The following is a 20,984-nucleotide window of genomic DNA, read 5'->3' on the forward strand; positions in this document are numbered from 1 at the left end:
TAAATTGAGAAAAATATCTAGGAACTTCCAAAAATTCTGAGATAAGAGTTGGATTGGGACACAAGGAATCCAAATAAAATGCTTGGAGCTCGTAAAAAGGGTTCTAGAGCCTTCCAAAAATTGGATTTACCTCTAGGAAAAGGAGAATAAATTCCAGAAAAAATTGAAAAATTCTCAGAAGGGTCTGGACAACGTCTAAACGTATTTTAAAACCTTTTGCACTCGAGAAACACCAAGATGCATCGGCATGAATGCAAACAACCTTATTTATTTTAGAAAAACAAACAATTATTTTTTCTATACTAAATTTCATGTAAAGGAAAATAAATGTTGATCAACCATAAGTGTACTCACCCTTGCTTATTGCTGCTCAGAAGAGGAAGGTGTGTGAAGTTTTCTAAAGATGATGCTGAGTTCTAGGCATACGTAGCCCCCAGTCGATTGCTTGTGAAGTTTGGAGCCTCCGTTTTCAGAATTAAGCTGTATAACTCTAATATACTTGTAAGTCTTTATTGATACTTCTTTACGTGATATTATTGTTGTTATTAACTAATGATGTCACTATATATATGAAATTAGATCCTAGTATACATTAAGGTACCACTTAATTTTGTTTTAAAATCGAGTGTGACAAACGGCTTAGAATTGTGAAGGAGCACTTGCATGGTGAGCCAAAGGCGACCGAGCTTCTCCTGTTCCGCTATGGCGAGTGGTGCGTCGCGAGTGGACTGTGGCTGCTGTACTCGTTCAAACCCATGCCATGGTGCCCCTCGGGCTGCTGCGCTGATCGCCTGATCGACTTCACCAATGGCGTCATCTTCTCCTACGCTTTTGCGGAGAACACAGGTGATAACCTATGTCATCACAGGCATTCAGTTCTTGCTTCACCGGTGCTCACTGTTTACCTCTAAGCATCAGCTGTTCAAACTTTTTTCTCTATATATGATTCCTTCAGATTTATGCTCTGTTCAGAAACGCATGGATGATTGGATGCACCATGACAACGGCTAGGTGACTCCTTTTTATGAATTCTGAATCTTTGATTCTATATGGCCCTGAAGAAAACTCTATTTTCAAGCATGGGCGGTGCATTACATTGACCAAAGCTAGAGCCTAGAGCTGGTAGAAGAATTTTTACTTATTCAGAATCCCTGGCAGCAATTGAATGCCTACCAGGCGGCAGCACTTCTGCTTATCTAGATTGCCACATGTTTTCGTGGTGGGTGTTGGTGTTGCGGTGCGGGTAATAACAAAACAGAGCCGTAAACAATCTAGTCCAGCACCCGCAGGTACAGTACTTGCCGTAGAAACCTCCGCACAACCTAGGCCATGCTGACATGGGTTTCAGCTAACCAAACAGAGCATAAAAAAACAATATTAATCAAGAAGTGCTGAGGATAAATAAAATTTAACAGAGTACAGTAACGGTGCAAATTACAAAATAGTTTCATGTTCATTCTCTGCACAACAATCCATACACAAATATAAACTTTGGTTCCATGGCACTGAGCTCTGTATATGAATTGAAGCTATTCGGTAGCTTTTGTTGATATGTTAATTCCTCGATACAAACTCCGGTGGCGCCACATGAATGTAGCAGTCCCTTTGCTCTGGCAGCCTCCGCTGAAGCCTGTAGGGCTCATGCAAGTGATTTTTTTTTAATTTTAATGCTTTTTTCAATATAATTTTAAAAATAACCCCTCCCAACAAATATTTTCATCTGGTGACCCTTTCGGTCGTGCCAATCCGTGTGGCGCGACAGGATCACGTTGTCGCGCCCCATGTAATGGGGCGACAGGGCCACCACGCTGGCAAGAGGAAAGCTCTATCACGCCACTGCATGTGGCGCGACAATGTGATATTGTTGCGCCATCCCACGTGGCGTGACAAAGGGCACCCAATTCAATTTAGCTACTTTGAACCATTTAAATAAAATAGTATTTGAACTTCAAATATTACCAAACTTTGTATACGCATTGTACAAGGTGTAAATAATCCATTTTAGTAACATACATAAGGCCAAGAGTTACATATTTTGAAATCTATAGTTTCAAAGTAGTTTATGTATTATCCTAATATCTATGTTAGGGCTATCGTTGAATTTACCCACTTTTGGATCATCTTAATAAAATAAAATAGTTATTGAACACCAAATATCATGAAACTCGGCATGCATATTCTATAAGGTGTAAAGATTTCATTTTATTAACACCCCCAAGGGTAAGTGCTACATATTTTGAAATCTATAATTTCAAAGTAGGAAATGTATTATCCCTATATCCATATTAGAACTACTGTTAAATTTACCCACTTTTAGGTCATCTTAATAAAATAGTATTTGAACTCCAAATGTCACGAAACTCAGCATGCATATTGTATATGGTGTAAAGATTCCATTTTATTCATACCCCAAGGCTAAGTGCTACATATTTTGAAATCTATAATTTTAAAGTGGGCTATGTATTATCTCTTTATGCTTATTTTGAATATATACTTTACAAGTGTTGGCAAAATAATTTAACTTTGCATGTTTTCTTTACATAAATTTAATTACTTAATGGGATCCAAATATTTCCAAACTTTGATGAGGCTACATATATCATAATATACTTGTTCCATTTTAACTCCATTCAAACCATCACCTATTGTACAAATTGACCCTATTTGATTGTAATCGGTGCTCAATAGATCGGACCATACGAAGTTTATGTCATATAATGCTTTTTTGCACATATTTCTTATATTGATCTACTATCTCGGCTCAGACCATATTCCCATACCTTAATTAATAAAGTTAATTTGGAAATCTCAGTTCATATATTGCAGCTATTGAAATGAGAGTAAAAGAACAAGAGAAATTGAAGAATGAATCTCAATTATTTTAGTGAATAATGTGATTACATATTTATACATAGGGAAAGGGTGTGGCTAAAGGGGTGATGTCACTACAGAAAGGTATCTCATGAATAGACATACCTGTTCATGGACACGTGTCTATAGACTAACATGTGTAGATGGCATATCACGTGATAAGAAACTTCTCGACTTATGACCCTTGATGTGAGTCAGCATCACATACCTTGTAAACTAATTATAGTATTATGTTATGATTTTTAATCGAAGATGTCATGTCATATGTGTGTGGCAGAACCATCCAAATTAACCCAACTAAAGTGTCTTAAGCTTTGCCTAACATGCGATCTTACACTTTAATTAAGCTGACCCGGCAGTCTGTCGGGCTATACCCGATAAACCACTTGACTTCGGATCGAACAAAGCAAGCTCACACGAAGGTGAGGGTTACAGAGGTTACAACATTCCATCCAGATTAAGCATAGGTCTGAACTATTATTACAACATAAGTTCAAAATTCAAACAACTTTTTAGAATGTTCAAGCAGCGGAAATAAAAGTTCAACGGAAGCTAAACATCGATACAGGATATCATGGCGAAGCCAACCATGACATCAATAACCTCGATCCTCGCCGTCCGAGGATGGGTTCCACTCGACCGTCCAACCCAGAGGGAGCTGGGTAGGCCAAGTGAAGCTAGCAGCCACTTCATTATTATTAAAACCTGAAAAGTAAGTCACAAACAAGGCTGAGCAACTAATACTCAACAAAACTGACCCGACAGGTGGTTACTACTCCACCAACTCCAAGACATGCAGGCTTTTTGGCTGTGGGTTTTATTTTTGCCAAAAGCGACTAAAGTTGGTCCGTACTTTCAAGTTTTAGCATCAGGTTCTATTTTTATTAACCAGTCTAAGTAAGCACCTATTCTAATCAAGCATGGTGATCATACAATTAAGTACAAGCATCAATATTATCATCATACTGTTCCACTTATCACTTAGTGCAACATAGAGATCAAGAAGTCCCAAACTGTGAGAGGCAGACGACTCAAATCGAATTTTTAAACCTTGCAAGGCGAACCTAACCTCACGACATCCGCGAACCACACTGGGTCCACTTCCTTTGTCAGTCGTCCCCATCAATCCCCAAGCACGTGGACAGGGCCTACTTCCCTTGGCATACAATGTTGCACAGTCCCGAACAATGTCGTATTGTGACTACACTTGTATCCACATGCTACAGCAGGGGAAACTCCGTTCCAGAGACATTAGGGGTATAAGCAATGGGCCCGGACCAATCAGGTACTAGGCTTCCCCATCCCATACTAGGTATGAGATTAGTTCTTTCAAACACTTGATCACGAACACCGACACGGTTCGACCTTAGCACTTTTTCATTTAGACAGATGGGGCAATCCATCGACCACCAAAATAGTTCATGAACCCAGCCCCGTCCATCGTCCTTATGGTTGTAACATAAGTAAACGAACAATTCCTATAGCTCGCGAGTGACAGGAAATCACTTGACTTTTACCGTGTCCTATTAAGCATGGCATCTATTCGACCTATCCTGCTAGTGTTCAGATCATAGGTACTAAGTTCATGCAACTAAGTTTCCAAACAACACCTAATAACTTAAATGCAGAATCATAAGCAATAGAAATTATTGCACAAGTTTAGAAAGCAGGATCATGCTCCAGGGCTTGCCTTCATTCTCAGAGGGGGTTAGTGAGTCTTCAGGGGCTTGGTCTTGAGCAGGTTCGGCCTCCACGTGATGTAGGTCCACCGGGGGCTCCTCTTCCTGAGTCGGGTGAAGCTCGTATGTCCCATCGGCAAGATTGACCTCTACACACGATGCATACGCAATAGTTCAACATTTTGACCCTTTTCAAGGTCTGAATGGCATTTCATATTGTTGACGCCAGATTTCGTCACTAGTAAAATCGGCGCCAAGAAGAGAGGGAATCGGAGAAGCACAGTTGGGAATCGGTCGAATGGTGCTACAGTGTGAGATCGGCCGGTGAATTCTGTCTCGCTTTGGGTCGAACGTGCCGGAGTCTCAATCGGTAGCCTTTTGCCGATAAGGAATCGGCCGATTAGGAGGATGGGTTAATTGGGCCTGTATGGGCTTGGAAAGGAATAAAAGGATGAGGTGGAGATCAGCCCACGAAGCGTGGAGTAACCAACTTAGCACGAATCGTGCTTGTAAATATTCGTTTTTTGTTTGAATTAGGGATAGAATTCTAGTCGGTTAAGAAGTCATATGTACGGGGCTATAAATAGCTACCTTTGTAAATCTGTAATCATCAACAAATCAATACAACAAGCTACTTTTTCCTCGTACTTACTTTCAAGCAGGCGACTTCGCCAATACTTTCTCTTTTTCACGAGTTCGTGCGGGTTGGCAGGGCTGCATCAGCTTGATCTCCGGCCAATTCTGTAAGTTCCGCTTATCGAGTAATATCTAAGCTTTAACTTCGGGCGTATCGCTGTTGTTTCGTTTAGATTTATTCACTAGTTATCAATATTTGCTAGAATCATAGGTTTTACCTGTCTTTCTAGTTTTATCAATAGTTATCCAGCTAGGAATCGGTAGTTTCGGCTCTCTTCACGTTCTGCTATTAAATTCATCTATTGCCGATTAGATCTATTCCTAGTGTTGTTACCATAAAGCTTTGTCTCGATTACTCTAGTAGTTTTCTGTCTACAAGGCTACAGTGATCAGCTGCTTTATAGCCGATTCCTTTATTACGGTAAATCGGCCGATTCGCTGATAAGCTCTCTCGAGATCGGAAACTTAGCCGATCGTGATTTCTGAACCTGACACGTATTCTTCCTTGCCAATCAGCAGGTCAGATTGGCTGGCACGCCGCGCGAACCGCACCAGGGCAATCACCCGAACAGGAGCTAAGCAGATTTTCCCGGGTCATGTGTCGGACGTTGAGATTCGGTTGACCGATTTCTAGCGCCAACACACTTTTGGCACGCTCGGTGGGACAAATACAACCGCCATCATGTCGAAAGCTGCTGAAGTCTCCGAAGATAACGTCATTGAGGTGACGGAAGCAGATCTGAAAGACGACCAGAAGGAAGAATTGGATAAGTATACGGTGCAGTTCCGGAAAGCTTGCCTAAAATCCTTCAGTCGCTCCAGAAGCGGGGAGACTATCAAGAAGAATCCATTCCCTGCTCCCCGCCAGATCACAATTTCTGAGGATTTGGACAAAATGTCCGATATGATTCAACAGTCTATTTATCACGCCTTTGTTGATCAATCCCCGGTACTTTCAAATATGGTGCACAACGCTGTTGTCAACTCCTTCGCTGGTGGGATACCTCAAGGGTATAGGGGACCGGCATATTTTCAGCCGATTCCACCAAACCAGAGTTATTCAAATTCGGCTTCACAGCCGATTCAATTTTCTGTCGGGGGTTCAGGTGCTTCCTCGTCATCAGCTCCTATGGGGTATAACTCCATCCAACTGTCTTCTGCACCATTCCCTCCAGTTAGCCCATCACCCTGGGGGGCACCTTCAGCCACGGCCGGTCAGAATCAATCGGCTAGTCAAGGGAACCCTCCATTCCAGACATCCTTCCAGGCAGCCATTCGGCCGACCGTACCACCATACCAGCCTGTCGCTCTGGAGGTCAACAAGACAGCAGAGCTCATGCTATATGATGAAACGAGTGGTTCATTCAAACAGCCGACCTTTACTACACAGCCGGCTTTCACTCAGATACCACCTACTTTCAATCAGCCTCCGTTTATTCCACCTCCGGTTTACCAGCACGTGCCAATACCTCAGCCAACGATTCACCAGCAACAGCCAGATTGGTCGGCACGTATTGCGGAGGTAATGCAAGAACAATTCAGCTTGAAGCCGAAAGTACAAACTTATACCTACAGAACACCATACCCGTCTACATATGACCTATTGCCGTTCCCCCATCGGTATAAAGTTCCTGATTTCACTAAATTTTCGGGGATGGATGATACTTCGACCGTAGAGCACGTGAACAGATTCATCATCCAATGCGGAGAGGCAGCCATGCAGGACGCCCTACGGGTACGTTTGTTCTCATCATCTTTGTCTGGTTCGGCCTTTCAATGGTTCACGACATTGCCGCCAAACTCGATTATCACATGGGCCGATTTAGAAAGACAGTTCCACAAATACTTCTACGCCGGGGTGCATGAGATGAAGCTGTCCGATTTGACCAGCCTCAGGCAAAGAAGTGACGAGCCGATATCCTCGTATATACAGAGGTTTCGGGAAATCAGAAACAAGTGCTACTCCCTGGCTCTAAATGACGCCTAGTTGGCCGATATAGCTTTTCAAGGCCTTCTGCCCCACATCAAAGAAAGATACGCCTCACAGGAGTTCGAGAGTTTGAGCCAGATTGTCCACCGATTGTCTTGACAGGAGGCACGTTCCTTCGATCCACGGAGGAATTTCCAGAAGAAAGTGGCGTTCCTGGAAGAGTTAGAGGATGAGGAAGATGTTGAAGTCGGACTTGCGGAGTGGATCAAGGGGAAGAAGCCGATATCATGCCCATTTGGCAAAAAGGAGCCGGAGGTGTTCGGCTTTGACACGACTAAGGCCGATAAAATCTTCAACCTCCTCCTCCAAGAAGGACAGATTAAACTCTCGCCATATCATACCATACCTTCTGCCGAACAGCTAAAATAGATGAAGTACTGCAAGTGGCACAACGCCACATCCCATGATACTAATGAGTGCAAAATCTTCAGGCAGCAGATACAGTCGGCCATTGAGCAGGGCAGACTTAAATTTGAAGTGCCGACAAAATCGGCAAAGCCAATGAAGATCGACCAGCACCCCTTCCCCACCAACATGGTTGACACGGGAAAGAATTCACTCCAAACAAAAGTGCTGACGTCCGAATCGGCTAAAAAGAATGGCGCCGTCGACCCTAGAAATCAAGCTACGCCTGAAGATGTCAAAGGGAAGCGGCGGATGGAGGATGACGATGGCGAATCAGAAGAGCCACACATTACTTCCCATTTCCTGCTCCAGAAGTACCAACGTCAGCATGAACGTTCAAGGTCCCGGGAAGAAGCAATGCGACGGCACGAAGATCACTGGAGGTGCCCGTTCTTCATCCACTATTGGGAAAACAATCTCCGGCTACCTTCGGCCGATGATTGCCCAGAATGCAACGGTCCATATCGTGGCAATCGGCCATTCAACAGGTCTCGCTCCAGAGACGGAAGGCCAGAACCGATCAGCAGGAATTGGCGTAACCAAGATGACCAGCGCCCTCCCGTGCGTGATCGGCTGGGGGGCAGAAGTGACCGATATGATCGGTCGGAAGATGGACGCCATGACAGGCAGGGGGGCAGGACTGATCGGCATGACCGGTCAGAAAACAAGGCCAACGTTCACAGCTGGCTCGAAGAGATGGCCGATGCTCGGGTGACAAACGAAAACCCGTTAGGACGCGAACCGGAGTGGGAGCGCGCCAAGTCAGGGGGCAGACCAATAAACCCCAGGTGGTGTCCCGATGGATTGACCAAGTCTCAAAAACGAAGAATCCAACGTCTCCGCCAATGGCAACAGCAAGAAGAGGAAAGCGCAACGGACAAGAAGGAAGGAAGGCCTCGAGTGTGGCGCCCCAAAAGAAACGATAAAGGAGACGACGAATCGGCGGGTGACGAATCGGCAGCCGAGATCGGCATGGTTTTCATACTGCCGATGGAATTCATGACTCCCACCGATCAGCAGGATATATCGGCGATAGAAGACCAGACGGCACAGTTGGCTTTGGAGCCAATGATGGCCACGTTCGAGAAGCCCGAAGATGATGAACGACAACACATCAAGGCGCTGTTCCTTAAAGGGCATGTTGACGGCCGCCCCTTCACTAGACTGATGGTAGACGGAGGAGCTGTAGTCAACATCATGCCATACGCCGTGCTCCGGAAGCTTGTAAAAAGCGACGACGACTTGACCAAGACAGATATGATGCTCAAGGACTTTGAGGGCAACGTGTCAAACGCTCGCGGCGCTCTCTGCGTCGACCTCACCATCGGCAGTAAGACCCTTCCTACCACCTTCTTTATTATCAATGGCAAGGGGTCCTACAACATGCTACTCGGCCGAGACTGGATACACGCAAACTGCTGCATCCCGTCAACAATGCATCAATGCCTCCTGCAATGGGTCGGCGATAACATCGAGGTGGTCAACGCCGATTCCGCGTACAGCATCACGGCAGCCGACACGCAGCAGTGGAGCTGCGAAACCGTCAGGTGCATATCCGGCAGAGTATGGGAGACCGATTTCCTGAAGGTCACCAATTTTGGCCTACAGCCGATCCGAGCAGTCGGCTCCGAAGACTCAGAGTAGATGGATCAGTTCGCCCGAGAAGATGGGAAGCTAGGGCACGGGTTCACGTCGGCCGATTCATTAGAGATGATAGACTTAGGCGATGGTACCAAACCAAGGCCGACTTATATTAGTGCAAATTTAGACCCAGAATACAAGTGTAAATTGACAAATTTGTTAAAGGAATTTAAGGATTGTTTTGCTTGGGAGTATCACGAGATGCCCGGTTTGGACCGATCTATTGTTGAACATCGGCTACCCATAAAACCAGGGTATCGGCCGTACCAACAGCCCGCACGGCGCTGCAATCCTAAGATTCTACCAGACATAAAAGCTGAAATAACTCGGCTAATCGAAGCAAAATTTATTCGGCAATGCCGTTATGCCGAGTGGATCTCCAACATTGTACCAGTGTACAAGAAGAATGGAAAGCTACGCGTTTGCGTTGATTTCAGGAATCTTAATCAGGCCACACCGATGGATGGTTACCCCATGCCGACGGCCGATGTACTGATCGACGCTGCCGCAGGGCACAAGATTATTAGCTTCATGGACGGAAACGCTGGGTACAATCAAATACTTATGGCTGAAGAGGACATACCCAAAACGGCCTTCAGATGTCCAGGCCACCTTGGCTTGTTCGAGTGGGTGGTGATGACTTTTGGCTTGAAGAACGCTGGCGCTACGTATCAGAGAGCCATGAATTACATATTTCACAAACTCATTGGCATTCTGGTAGAGATCTACATCGATGATGTCGTAGTCAAGTCCAAAGGTCACGAAGAGCATCTGGCCGATTTACGAAGAGTGCTAGAGTGCACCAAGAAACACGGTCTTAAGATGAATCCCAATAAATGTTCTTTCGGCGTGTCCGCTGGACAGTTCTTAGGATTCATGGTGCACGAACGAGGAATAGAGATCAATCGGAAAAACATAGCGGCCATCAACAAAGTCATAGCCCCGCAAAACAAAACCGAGTTACAGTCTTTAATCGGCAAGGTGAATTTCATCAGAAGATTCATATCTAATCTATCCGGGCGGATTCAGGCGTTCACGCCACTGTTGAAGTTAAAGCCTAACCAGGAATTCATATGGGGGAGGAGCAGCGCAAAGCATTGGAAGATATCAAGCAATACTTGGTCTCGCCACCAGTATTGGTTCCCCCTCAAACTGGTAAGCCGTTTAAACTATACTTATCAGCCGATGAAAAAGCTATTGGGTCGGCTCTAGTCCAGGAGTTCGAAGGCAAGGAGCGGGTAATTTATTATGTCAGTAGAAGACTTCTGGATGCTGAAACAAGATATCCTCCGGTGGAGCATTCGTGCCTATGTCTTTACTTTTCATGCACCAAACTCAGGCACTATCTACTATCGGCAGAATGCGTGGTCGTATGCAAAGACGACGTAGTAAAATACATGCTATCACTGCCGATCTTGAAAGGCCGAATCGGCAAATGGATCTTAGCTTTGTCAGAGTTTAACTTGCGGTATGAATCGGCAAAAGCCGTCAAAGGTCAGGTCATGGCCGATTTCGTCGCCCAGCACTGCGGACTGGAGATTGCCCTCGTAGAGCCGGCACCTTGGACATTATATTTCGATGGGTCATCGTGTGGGGTCGGATCAGGAATCGGCATCGTTCTCATATCGCCTCGGGGGGCAAGCTATGATTTTTCTCTGCCGATAGAAACCGCCGCTACTAACAATCAAGCGGAGTACCGAGCTGTATTGAAGGGCCTACAACTATTAAGGGAAGTCAAGGCCAATTCTGTTGAAATCTTCGGAGATTCTATGCTTATTGTGGATCAACTGACCGGAAGGTCCGAATGCAAAGACGACGTATTAAGAATTTATTACGAAGATTGCTTACAGCTCTTAAAAGAATTCAGATCGGCAGTAATCGAGCACATCCCAAGGGACTGCAACGAAGATGCCAACAAACTCACCTAGCACGCATCTGGATATCGGCCAATTCTAGGCGCTATGGCTCTAGAACTCACGGCCGATGACTGGCGTAAAGAAATTGCCGACTACCTGAAGGATCCGTCTAAAAAGGTGGAACGACGAGTACGTTTTCATGCTACTAAATACGTACTGCTCGAAGATGACCTGTTCTACCGAACGGTCGACGGAGTTCTTCTCAAATGCCTTGGGACAGAGGAGGCCAAGACTCTAATGGGAGAAATCCATGAAGGGGTATGTGGAGCACACCAATCGGCCCATAAGATGAAATGGATGACCAGGAATAATGGGTACTACTGGCCAACGATCCTCGAAGACTGTTTCAAATATTATAAGGGTTGTCAGGATTGTCAAAAGTTCGGAAATGTCCAACGTGCACCCGCATCGGCCATGAATCCTATCATTAAGCCATGGCCGTTCAGGGGATGGGGAATAGACCTTATCGGCCAAATTTACCCACCATCAAGCAAAGGGCACAAATTTATTCTGGTGGCTACTGATTACTTTACCAAATGGGTAGAGGCAATTCCGTTAAGAGCCGTGACATCGGCTATCATGGCCGACTTCGTAAGGGATCACATCGTCTACCGATTCGGTATCCCTCAGACTATAACAACCGATCAGGGAACAATGTTCACATCGGGGGAATTTGAGGAATTTACAACTGATATGGGAATCAAATTGTTAAATTCTTCTCCGTATTACGCCCAAGCCAATGGTCAGGCAGAATCCTCCAACAAAGGGATAATCAAGTTGATCAAAAGAAAAATCGAGGAACAACCGAAGAAGTGGCATCTATGTTTGACTGAGGCCCTATGGGCGTACAGGATGGCTTGTCATGGGGCTACCAAGTTATCTCCCTATCAGTTGGTGTACGGTCACGATGCAGTACTACCATGGGAATCGAGGGCGGGATCGAGGCGTATTTCGCTCCAGGACCAGTTAACGGCCGATGACTACTCGTCACTGATGAAAAGGGAACTTGATGATTTGGCTGGCCAACGATTGAGAGCTCTGATAAGCATCAAAGAAAACAAAAAGAAAGTAGCCAGGTGGTACGATAAGAAGGTCAAAGTCAAACAATTCTCCCCTGGGGACTTAGTATGGAAGTTAGTATTGCCGATTGGGTCGAAAGATCCTAAATTCGGAAAATGGTCCCCTACATGGGAAGGGCCGTATAGAATCGGCAGATGTGCTCCAGGGAATGCTTACATCTTGGAAACAATAGAGGGAGAAGAATTTACTAGAGCTTTGAACGGAAGGTATTTAAAAAGATACTATCCCAGTATATGGGTCGGAGCATAAGGGATTAACTGTAATGCAATCACACATAGCCGATACAAATCGGTTCGAACACGTAGTCGTCCAAATTGGCCGATGTATTCATTCGGTACGGGCGATGGGTTACACGGCCGACAAAACACTAGTCGCCCTTAGAACAAAAAATACAAAAAACTAATTATTCTTCTTCTTGTGCGCCTTCCCAGTCCGATCCAACTCGTTCATAATGCGGAGGTATGCTTCTTCTATTTCTTTCATTGAAGCCTCCGCTTCAACTTGACGAGGGAGAGGATGGCTCCGATCCATGGGCGGGCGCGAAGTTCCCGCCGCCGCGTCTTCAAGGACGACTCGCGGAGGAAGCGGATGGCTCCTATCGGTTGGAGAGCGCCGCCACCATTACTCTCCACAAACTCCAGGACCACACGAGCCTCCGCGGTGACGTGGTCTCGAAGTTCATCACGATGAGCCCTGATCAGCTCCATATCCTCTGACGACAATGGGTCCTCAGAGTGTATGATCTCAATGGCGCGTATGAGCTCAGGGCTAAGACGTTGGGGCTGAAACAAAGAAAGGTTAAAAAAAAGGGCATCCTCTTCCTAAGATCTAAAAGGAGAAAGGGGAGTCAAACCCAAGGTTTCACCTGGTTGACAGAAGAGGAAGAAGCCGATGAAGACATGACAGAAAAACGCGCCGACGAGAGGAGCAAGAGAATAAGACCGAAAGCCAAACTGGTGCTTTCAGAAGGAAGTGCCTAGGCTGGTACTTATAAGAAAAAGAGGCGTGGAAATTTGGTAAAGATATGTCCCATCGGAAATAAGAAAGGCAATAAATAGGAAGGGCGTCGCGAAGGACGGTCAAAGCAGATAGTAAATATTCGTACAAAATAGTCAGTGTTTTACAGATTACCCAGAAGGGTATCGATAGCCGTGATTGCCCGACGCCGGATCTGATCGGCAGAGTCAAGGACCCGTTGGTCTTCATCCGCCGATCCGGGGACTTCTGATGCATTGCGGTAGAGTTTTAGGGCTTCGTGGGCAAAGCGCTGCCTCTCCCGTGTCAAATCGGCAATGACAGAAGGGAGTTCTTGGAGCCTTTTCTCTTCGGCACTGATTGCCTTGGTCACTTGCTCCATCTCCTTGGCGAGCTCGGCCCTTCGACGTTTGAGGCGGTCTATCTCACCGATGATCCCCAGGCGGGAGTCCTCCAGAAAATGGATACGCCGGTGCGCCTCTTGAGCTTGACGCTTGAACGCGTCCTCCTCTTCACGAGTCTTGGCTAGCTTGGCGCGATCGGCCATGTGACGAAGGGCCTTGAAGACCGGGATCCTCATAGACTCAATGAATGCCGCCGACGCCAAGGCTTCCTCCGCCTCTTCTGGTACTCGCCCGCTGACATCTCCGAAGAGCTGCCGAATCGGTGAAGCATCTTCGACTAATCGGCCGATGTCCCCTTGAAGGAGGGATCGGATACTAGCAAGTTTGGCTCGGATGTCGTCAGGAATGGAGCTCAAGGCGACTTGGCGGGAAGCAACTTCTTCATCGTCGGAAAGGGCAACCGCAAAAGGGAAGAGGCTGTTGTCGGGGGTGTCTTGTTCCTGAAGATAATAAAAAGGAAAAATGAATCAGCTGGGAGTAAGAGCAAATCGGCTGAGCAAAGCCGGAATGTAACTTACCGCTTTGAAACGAATTTCTTCATGTTGCATTTGGGAAGCCGTCACACCCTGCTCAGGGGCTTGCACCATGGGTTCGTCAGAAGAGGAAGACTCCACAACGATCGGTGCGGTGCTTGGACCAGCTCCCTGAGAAAAGACCGGTGGTTGAGGAGCGCTTGGCGTGCCGATGACCTGTGTCAGAGAATTGAATAAGTATACTATGCAAATACCAGGGAAAATCGGCGAGATAGTACTATACCTCAATGGACGGAAGCGGGGGCGCGTCAATGGCCGATTGGGCTGCTGTCGATTGTTGAGTGTCCATGGGAATACTCTGTACAGTCTAAGATAAGGAGGGTTAATATCAGAACAACAATCGGGAGAAATGAAGCTTGGGTTTACCTGAATGGCCTCTAACAACAATGATGCGGCGGCTGCTCCAGCCTGTGCGACGGCTTGGGTATCGGCATCTTGGATGACCTGAGAGGGTGGTGCAGCCGGAGTCTCTGCCGATACGAGCATAGGAGGATCCGCCGATTCTATACGAGCTCGGACTCGGCGACTGGTCTTCTTGGTGATCCTCTTCTGGACTTGTTTCGATCGGCCGGCAATCACGTCTACGGATGGAGCATCATAACCGATGAGAAGATAAGTGGTGTATGGATGATGATGCTCTATTATCCGACCACTCCGGCTGTGTGTTGGGGGCGTGCGATTCTCGGCCTGAAAAAATAAGTAGAACCATTAGTATTCAATCACGTTAAGAGGGGTAAAAATCGGCTAAGAAAAATACCTCGGCGTTCGGGTCGATGTTGGCTGGATCCAGGAGGTTGCAGTATGCCGATGCTGAATTGCAGAAGAGAAATTGCTTCCAATCGGCCCACCAGAGTTTGAACGTCTGGACAGCAAAGGGAGCTACTAGCCAGTTGTTCAAGTCAATGGTACTGGAGTCCGGAATCCGGTCTCGTAACCGACTGTAATCCAGACCAGATGTGAGCTCATCTCTAAACTTGATTCGGCCAGCAAAATACACTTGAATCGGCAGCTGACCCATGCCGAACTGACGTGCTGCGACGGAAGGGTTGTAGAACTCATAGGGCATCCTTCCCCGAGAAGAAGTTAGCTGGCAAGATTCCTGGCTTGATTAACTCATCATAGAGCTCTTCATCAAATCGGCCAGTGGTCGAATCAAAGCAGGTTGGGAGTTCAAAGACCGGGTCATCCCGCTGATAAGGAAACCAAATGGTTGCATCTTCATTAAAGCCGTTATAGAAGCATCGAAAGTACTCGGCTACCTTTGTAGCAGAATACGTGCAACCTGGGAAAGCTGATGCCGCTTCACCAAAGGACATGCATCGGCGACGTTCGGTAGGGTCTTCTGCCGATTCGATGTTGGGGAACATCATACGGTCCACCCTCTGCTGAGTGATCTCGCTCATGTAAAGGTTCAGCCACAAGTTGATGAACCACCAGGGTCCACCTGGATTTCCGATCGGCTCTCCCTTGGATAGTCTGATGCCGATTTGATGGAGCATGTGGTACGCCGCCCCTAGCAAATGTTTCCCAAGAGGGACATGGTTTCCTCTGGACAGTGCCTTAGCTAGAGCCTGGGTATTGGTGGACGGGCCGGCGGCTCTTCCACAAAAGAAATGTTTTTCTAACCACATCATCAAGAAGGCCGTATGCTCCCTATTCTCAACAGACCCGGTTCTTTTATTGCTTCTGATGAATCCCTTCCACCCGCCGATTCCCCTTGTGTCCAGCCGATGTGACGTTGCGGCTAAAAGGTGGAAGGGTGTGTCCGGGGAAGAAATGTCAAGGCCGGTCAACAGGACCACATCGGCCAGTGTTGGGGTCATAGGTCCGTGCCCAAATAAGAAGGCATTAAGTGCATCAGACCAAAAATAAGAAGCCGCTATTACCAACGGCTCATTTTTCTCCATCTGGGACAAGGACAGGTTGATGCACTGGCCGATTTTGAGCTCTTCCCATGAGACGCTCTTCGACGCGGCTACCCGTTGGTACCATTCCCTCCAACCTAGGGTTTCATTCGGCCAGGACCTAAAAGTACCCAACCATTGATCTAAGTCCATGTCGGACAGTTTGAAGGGTATCCTGTGGGTTTCCAAATTGATAAGATCTATTGGATCTGGGTTCCCCATAGGTCCGAGACAAACAAGGCCGGGATTTCCCGTAAGATGGATGGTAATGCGATGCCTAACTGCCTAAAAAAGGAAAGGGGAGTGTAAAAAAAGTAAGAAACAGATCTGAGTAAATGCATTACCGATAGAAGAAGGATTCGGTATTTACCTCTAGGATGAAGTTCTGAGTGATCGGCGTGGTCGCCGGTGCAGATGCGGACGATGGGGCCGCAATGGGGATCACCATTGGGATCTCCGATGAAGCTCCTTCTTCTGTGGATGGAGCAACGGCCGTCGCCACTACCGCCAGAGGCGCTACTTCTGGAACGTCGCGCGCTGGAGAGCTGCCGGAAGGAGCCGCCATTGGAAGAGAAGGGGAAAAGTAACAGGAGGATGGCGCTAGAAGGCTTCGGCGGCAAGGGAAAAATGCTGAAGAGAGAAGAGGGCGCGCGCGCTTGGAAAGAAAGACGTGAGCTTGAAGATGAAGTGCGGGGTGAAGCGCTATTTAAAGGATGCCTGAAGGAGGGTAAAAACGGAATTTTCACCGCGCCGGCGTTTCGAGTTTTTCGGGAGTAGTGGCTGTCGTGGGCGCCCGTTTCGAAAAGATTGCAATCATCAGCTGGAAGACCGCGAAACGGAAGGATATTTTCACTGCGGCCGTTTCGGAGGGGAGGTTATAAAGAATTTCGAAGTAAAAGACTATGTTTTACTCCGAAACTGGGGGGCATGTGTTGACGCCAGATTTCGTCACTAGTAAAATCGGCGCCAAGAAGAGAGGGAATCGGAGAAGCACAGTTGGGAATCGGTCGAATGGTGCTACAGTGTGAGATCGGCCGGTGAATTCTGTCTCGCTTCGGGTCGAACGTGCCGGAGTCTCAATCGGTAGCCTTTTGCCGATAAGGAATCGGCCGATTAGGAGGATGGGTTAATTGGGCCTGTATGGGCTTGGAAAGGAATAAAAGGATGAGGTGGAGATCAACCCACGAAGCGTGGAGTAACCAACTTAGAATGAATCGTGCTTGTAAATATTCGTTTTTTGTTTGAATTAGGGATAGAATTCTAGTCGGTTAAGAAGTCATCTGTACGGAGCTATAAATAGCTACCTTTGTAAATCTGTAATCATCAACAAATCAATACAACAAGCTACTTTTTCCTCGTACTTACTTTCAAGCAGGCGACTTCGCCAATACTTTCTCTTTTTCACGAGTTCGTGCAGGTTGGCAGGGCTGCATCAGCTTGATCTCCGGCCAATTCTGTAAGTTCCGCTTATCGAGTAATATGTAAGCTTTAACTTGGGGCGTATCGCTGTTGTTTCGTTTAGATTTATTCACTAGTTATCGATATTTGCTAGAATCAAAGGTTTTACCTGTCTTTCTAGTTTTATCACCAGTTATCCAGCTAGGAATCGGTAGTTTCGGCTCTCTTCACGTTCTGCTATTAAATTCATCTATTGCCGATTAGATCTATTCCTAGTGTTGTTACCATAAAGCTTTGTCTCGATTACTCTAGTAGTTTTCTGTCTACAAGGCTACAGTGATCAGCTGCTTTATAGCCGATTCCTTTATTACGGTAAATCGGCCGATTCGCTGATAAGCTCTCTCGAGATCGGAAACTTAGCCGATCGTGATTTCTGAACCTGACACGTATTCTTCCTTGCCAATCAGCAGGTCAGATTGGCTGGCACGCCGCGCGAACCGCACCACGGCAATCACCCGAACAGGAGCTAAGCAGATTCTCCCGGGTCGTGTGTCGGACGTTGAGATTCGGTTGACCGATTTCTAGCGCCAACACATATATTATTGCAAAGTAAACTAATTCAAGATCCAACTTACTTAAACAAACACCTATTTTATCCTTTTCTTAATAGTTTAGTGTTTTCATGATTTAGACACTTAGCTTGTTCTTGATGGGGATAGTGTACACATATATGTATAACATGTTTATTAAACTTTAGGTTGGAAATTTATTAAGTTTCTAAATGTTTTTCTGTACCTCTTCCAATATTACTATTTTGGCCTTACTATTCCTTATTTTGTTTTTATTCTTTTATTCTTAGCTTAACTTCCAAAATTCATCTCCGTTGCATATGATTAGCTATGGGGTTGAAATTTTACAGAGACCTCATACCATCATTACTAAGCTACTGTAAAATTTTGGCGTGCATTGGACTACTGAAAAAATAATTAAAATTAATTCATTACCCTAAGGTAACTAGCACTTAACTATTTTTATCTTGAGTTACACAGAGAATCTGGCTTTGAAATTTAATTAGTGAGTTAACCAAGTGCAACAGAGGTTACAGTGAATTTTCCATGATTTTTGGTGAAAGACATATATTTTCCATATTTTTCTATTATTTAACTTTGCCTAAAAAGATAATCATGGTTGATTATGTTTCAACCAGTGAACAATATTTTTCATAGTAAGTATGTGTCACAAGTGATATAACCAAGGTGATTCCATATTTTTCTTTGATAGATCCCCTTTATTATGCAAAAAGAAAGATTCTTCACTAGATTTCAAAGATAAATCTAAACGAGTGACATAAACATCTATACTATGGTCCAAAGTATTTTTCTAAGCACAATTTTAAGGTAAAAAAGCTAATAGAGTTAGTTTTGCCATTTTACCATTTTTGAGTGATTTACTAAGCATTTAAAGGCTTATACAATAATTAAATCCTAGAGAAATATACACAACTCAAGGATTCCAACAACAGTGGTTGGACATTTTTCTAAAGTTTCTACAATTTGTTCTGCATTTTCAAAGCTCAGCATTTTTATTTCACATTTAAATCAGAAAAGCAGTGGCCGTTACACACTGGGACCCCTAGACCTTTTAAACTTTTGCGAACTGGTCCCTAGATCTTTCATTAAGGTCCCTGGAAGAAACTAAAGTCTCCCAATGTCGTCCCTCCCTTCGCTGGCGAAGGGCACGGCCGATTCCAGCGAGGCTAGGCGGCGATTAAGGCGGGAAAGGGCACGGGCTCGTCGGGGTGCTCACGTCAAGCAGGTTCGGTGAAGAGATGGGCAGCGGAGAGGGCTCGACAGCGACGAACGGCAAAAGGGACGAAACAGAGGCGGGCGGCGGAGGGCGTCGTTGTTCCAGCGCCGGTGATGGCTCCGGCAGGCTACGGGCGGCTTGGGGAGCTTGTCTGGGGCACGCGTGGCTTACTTGTGAGCTTGGAAGGCGACGGTGCTGCGCAGGAAGGAGCCCTCCACGGTGAGGTCTCACGGCGGTGCGTGTGCAGAGGAGCGGCGGTGTGGGAGAGGTTCTCAGGCGGGCTGTAATCGCTTTTATAGCCGCGGGGCGTGAGTGTGGAGGCGAGGTGAAGTTGCAGCCTGAAGAGACGTGGCCGGGCAGCGAGTAGGGAACAGCCATGAGGTGCGCCATTGGCCGGCGGCGCTGGTTGGGGGAGCAATGTCGTGCGGAGCTCGCGGCGATCTTCAGGCCATTGGCCATGGGAAATGCGGAGCCTGCTAGATGCCCTTTGATGAGCGCGAGCATTGGCCAGCAGCGGCACCGTGTTGTCGAGTCAGTGCAGTGGTTGGTGGAGCGGCGCGCACCAGCGAGCGACAGCGACGTGGCGGAGCGGTGGCGTGCGGAGGCGTGCAAGGCGGGCAAGGCTGTTTGCCAGCAGAGATAGCCTGCAGAGGATGAGGATGGGCTCGCGCTGCTACTGGCGAGGCACTGGACCGAGTTGTCTCATCGGCGATGATCATTGGGAGGCGGGGCTGCACTGGTGCGGCGTCATCGCGTGGCGCACCATGACGCGCCGGGCGCGATCCTAGATCAGCGCGCACATGGGCAACACGAGGGGGCTGAGTTTGAGCTGAATTTGCACAAATTTCAAATTCAAACTCATGAACGTTCCAAACTAGAACTTGGAGTCCTGGCTTTAAACTTCAAACTCTAGAAAGGACTTTGGTTCAAATCTGTTCTAGATCTGGAGATATATGGTGGCAAAGTTTGGTGGAATGCGGTTCTTCAAGACGGCTGATTTTGAATTGAAACCGGACTTGAGAGTTTTGCCAGAATTTAGCTCAAATTTTGAAATGGCTCAGCTTTATTTAGGCCAAGGTCAACTGGGTGAAGTTGCAGTACACACTTCATACTCAAATTTTTATAAAAGGTTCAGCTCAAGTTTAGTTTCGAATTTGGGAGAAATTCACATGTCAAGTTGAAGACTTTCACTGTTTTGGACTTCGGGCTTATATGCTGAATTTAGCCTAGAATTTGAACAGGTTCTATGGTGAATTAGCCCAGGCTCAAATTTACAAATGTGTTCTCCAAAGTATACTTACAACTTTTATAAAAGCTCCAACTTTATACCAGGCCTAGAATTAGCAATAACAGAAGCCAAATTACTCTGATCAACTATGTTTTTCAGGACTTAGTGATTTTGAACATGTGTTTGAATGGCTACTGACTTCAAACCTGTTTTTGAACCTCTTCCTCTCCAAATTAGCAAAAGTGAAAATAAGAAAAGTTTTTTGTCTTACAAATTTATACAACTATTATATTGATAAAAAATTAAGTTGCTATATAAAATTTCAAGTTATGAATCACCCCTAATTTGAGCTTCTAAAGGGCATTTTTGACCTTTCAAGAGCTAATTAAGCTTCTAATCACTCTATTCAAGCTTAAGCAAGGTTAATTTAGCTAGGGTTGCTACAATATGAAGAGAGAATAGTATAGTATTTAATGTATAGTATTATTGTGTTGTTTCTTAGTAATCATAAATAAATG

This window comes from Setaria viridis, chromosome 8, assembly GCF_005286985.2.
Source record: "Setaria viridis chromosome 8, Setaria_viridis_v4.0, whole genome shotgun sequence".
NCBI classification, from domain to species: Eukaryota; Viridiplantae; Streptophyta; class Magnoliopsida; order Poales; family Poaceae; genus Setaria; species Setaria viridis.